Source organism: Panthera pardus, unplaced genomic scaffold, assembly GCF_024362965.1.
Source record: "Panthera pardus isolate Hobbes unplaced genomic scaffold, ASM2436296v1 HiC_scaffold_20, whole genome shotgun sequence".
NCBI lineage: Eukaryota > Metazoa > Chordata > Mammalia > Carnivora > Felidae > Panthera > Panthera pardus.
In genome coordinates, this window is record NW_026526766.1 from 87,130,407 (window position 1) to 87,134,342 (window position 3,936).

Below are 3,936 nucleotides of genomic sequence, written 5' to 3' on the forward strand. Positions count from 1 at the left end.
GACTGCTTTCCTCTCTGGCTCAAAACCCTCCCCTAGCTCCCCAGTGCCCAATGGAGATGGTGCAATCTTTATACTGTGACAAGTCACAGGAACGTTCCCCACTCACCTAGGCCTCATAAAAGAGAATCTTGACCTTGCCTGTTCAGCTCTTCTCTCTGCCCTCTGCAGAGAGCTCTATCCTTCCAAGTCCGGTTCCAGGGAGAGGCAGGAGTGCAGAGCAGGGGGGAAGGGGAGGGGCGTGCACTCCCTGCTGGGTCATCTCGGGACTGTTCTTTACGGTGGGGGGTGGGGGGGCTCTGTGAAGTGGGGAGATCAGAAAGGGAACAGAGAAGTCCCTGAGGCCGAGTTGAGCTGTCTGAAGAAGTACTGAGAGAGCAGAGAGAGGCCAGGAAAGTCATACTTGGAGGGCTGCAAGTGAGGGGTTCTGGAGTAAAACATGATACGTTAGCCCTGGAGGAAGAGGTGATGGGATTGAGCAGCGTGGCTGAGGGGTAGCAGTTGGATCCCCCTTGATATTCTTTGCAAGAGAAAAAAACATTGGACCCCCCCCCCCCTCACGAATAACACGTGGCTGCTGTCTCAAGCTTCTTTGAATGAGACTCTGCAGGGCGAGGGCCACTTGGGTCCCAGGAGCTACTCGGGTTACATTTATATGATCCGTGATCGGCCTACCTTCTTAACTCTGGGGCTCATCTCTTCAGGCTTTTCCTCCCCCAACTCCTCGTCCAAAGCCCACCCTCCAGCCCGATCTAGTTCCTTGACGCCCCCTCAGCTTTGTTAGGACTTTGGCAGGAGCCCACTCTCACCCCCACACCTGCGCTCTTTTGAAGTATGTGGCCTCCCGGGTTCTCTGTCCCCCTGCCTTGGTCACCGGATTGACATGCACAGACTACTTCCTCCTTGCTTCCCACAGTAGAAGGATTTTTTTTTTTTTTTTTTGGTGCAGTCTTAGAAGAACAAAAACTTGGCGTGCAGGTGAGTTTTACCCGTCTGTTTACAACACACAGATAAATAATCAGAATATCCAGGGAATGAGGCTGCCTGGCCACTGTATCTCTCTGGTTCGAAATAAAGCACAGTAATTAATACGTTAAAAATACCTACTGGACCCTTACTATGTCCCAGATACTCGATGGGGTGCTAGCGATAAGAATGTAGATAATGGAACTCATTCCAAACCCTAACCCAACCCCAACCCCGATCCTGACCCCAACACTAGCCCTAAATCTAACCCCAACCCAATCCTAGCCCAAACCCTGTACCAACGCTACCCTTAACCAAAAACCCAACCCAAACCCTAATTCTTTAAAAAAATTTTTTTTTAAATATTTATTTTTGAGAGAGAGAGAGAGAGAGAAAGAGAGCACCAGCAGGGGAAGGGCAGAGACAGAGAGGGAGACACAGAATCCGAAGCAGGCTCCAGGCTCCAAGCTGTCAGCACAGAGCCCCATGCAGGGCTCGAACCCACGAACCGTGAGATCATGACCTGGATCATGACCTGAGCCAAAGTCGGAGGCTCAACTGACTGAGCCACCCAGGTGTCCCCCGAACCCTAATTCTAATCTTCGTGTTAAAAATCTTTCCATAAATGCGTCTCCTTTTCTGTCGTAGTCAGTGGAGTGTGCTGAGTAATAATGAAACTCATCTGATTCTGAATCATCTGGTGCCTTCAGACTGGAAAAGGCAGAAGGCAGGTGAGACCAGGTTGAACACTGGCCGAATCCAGGGGATGACTTTGAAAAACAAGGTATATTTTAATGTAAATCCCCATGAATTTATGTTGTGTCACCAATCCTTAGGGGACCGGCCTGACTAAGCCAGCACTTGCTGACCCCTCCCCCACCCCTCCCTCCTCACCTCCCCCCACTCCTTCCCCTCCCCAGTCATTGGCCTCTGGGTCACAGAGACCTTCTTCAGTGAATGCCTCAGCCCCCTCTGGCCTCAAGGCAGCACGCACTGTTCCCTTTGCCTGAAATACCTTTCCTCCCTTCTCACCAGGCTGACTCTTGCTCAGTCCTCAGGCCCCTCTGAAATGTCACTTCCTCAGGGAGGCCTGCCCTGCCTGCTCTCTCCCCCAGACTCGTTTTTTTATTGCCTTCCTGCTTATGGCTCCTGCGCCGTTTTTTTTCAGGGCATTTATGGATATTTGTGGCCATGTGTTTATTTGCATGTTTCTTTCTTTCACGTCTGTCTCCCCAGCCAGACAGTGACCTCTTTCAGGGCAGGGACTGGGTTCGGCTCCCTGCTTACAGCCCCAGGACCTAGCACAGCACCTGGCCCACAGCACACCCTCAGAAAGCTTTGTTGAATGAACGAATGAATGAATGCATGCGTGCGTTTTCCACTTCCTCAGTGCGTTTTCCACTTCCTCATAAAGGCGCAAGAAAGATTCCTGCTAATTGAAGCTCCTGGCTGGGGATGTTTGTCCTACGCCCCGGGGCTGAGCCTGGGGAAGCCAGGAGAGAGGGGCTGGGTCCCTCCCAGTGCAGTCTGCCATCCACTTCTGTCGAACTCTTTCAGGCTCACTTGGAAACAAACAGAGGATTTTTTTTTTTTTTTTTTTTTTTTTTTTGAGAATCCATTTCCTCATTTCAGATTCTCCACCACACTGAATGGGAGGTCGGCAGGTATCATCCTCACTGTTTTACAAGATGCTTTTGCCCAGAGAGGTAAAAACACTTGTGTGGGTCACCCGGTTGGTCAGCAGCGGTGCCAAAATCGTTTCCTGGCCCCCAGCCCTTGGCAACGAACCTTCCTTTCTTTCTGCATCCCCCCCCCCACCCCAATCTGGAGGTGCTCAGCTCTGCGCCAGCCTCCAGGGACTTGGCAGGCTGGCAGCTGCCAAGGGGACCCTGACAGACCCCAGGCTCATCTTTGCATTTGTTGACAGGCACGTTGGAGCCATTGCTGGAACCAGCCTTGGGCAAATGAGTCAGAAGTCAGCACCCCAGGAGCCCCAAACAGAGAGGGTGGGTTTTTTCACACCCAAATGGAGTCTTCCTTTGTGGAGGCTCAGCAGAAGGACCTCACTACGGGTCACTGCTGTTTGTTGAGCACACGCTGGTGCCACGCTGGGCGAATTGCTTGTTATCTCTGTACAGGTTTACGATCACTCAGCGGACCGGACGAAGAAACTGGCACAGAAAGGTTCAGTCGCTTGAGCAAGGCACCCAGCTAGCTAGCTAGTTAAGTGTTGCTGGTAGGATCTGAACCCAGATCTACTGACGTATAGACTCTTAACCGTATACTTCAAGGCAAAGAAAATCCCAGGGGTGCCGAGGAGACGCTGTCGAGATGTCCCCGAAACCGCGCGGCACAGAGAAGCCCACGGACAACCCCGGGTGGGCGTCTCGCGCACTTAGGACCTCCGGGGGCGGGGCGGGGGCGACCCGGGCCCCGCCCACATTTCCCGTCGCCTCGGCCCCGCCCCGCGCCCCGCCCCGCGCCCCGCCCCGCCCGCTCCGGCCGCGCCCGGCTCCGCCCCCGCGGGCAGCGCGGGCTTCCCATTGGCCGCCGTTTCCATGGTTACGCGGGGGCCGGTGGCGCTGCAGACTTCCCGACACGTGTCCCCCGGAGCCGCCCGGAATTTGACAGGGGACCATGTGCGCGGCAGCGCGGGAGCCAGACAAAGGGCCGGGGGAGGCGGGGAACGAAGCCGGCGGAGAGGCCGGGTGGCCGGGCAGGGATGAGCCGCCTGCTTCTCCCGCGAGCTGGAGCAGTCCCCCACCTCCTGCCTTTTTTTTTTGTATTTTGAAGGAAAGAAAAAATAAACAAGAATTGCTGTGGAAAGCGAGGAGGGAGACGTTTCCAGCCAGTCCCACCTGCTCTCCCTCCTCCAGGGAAAACGGTACGCAGGCAGCATTTCCGCCCTGAGACCCCCACCGTGTCATGCCTTACCCCACCCGGCCCCGGGCTTGTCACCGCTCCCTGACCTCA

The 3,936-nt window shown here is 54.7% G+C and overlaps 1 long non-coding RNA gene across 1 annotated transcript; it reads left to right on the forward strand.

Moving 5' to 3' along the window:
• The first annotated feature begins 981 nt into the window (after positions 1–981).
• LOC109249968 (uncharacterized) lies at positions 982–3,344 on the forward strand. The gene is made up of 2 exons (XR_008424423.1): positions 982–1,747; positions 2,891–3,344. It is a non-coding gene; the product is annotated as an uncharacterized LOC109249968 (long non-coding RNA).
• Positions 3,345–3,936: the final 592 nt, after the last annotated feature.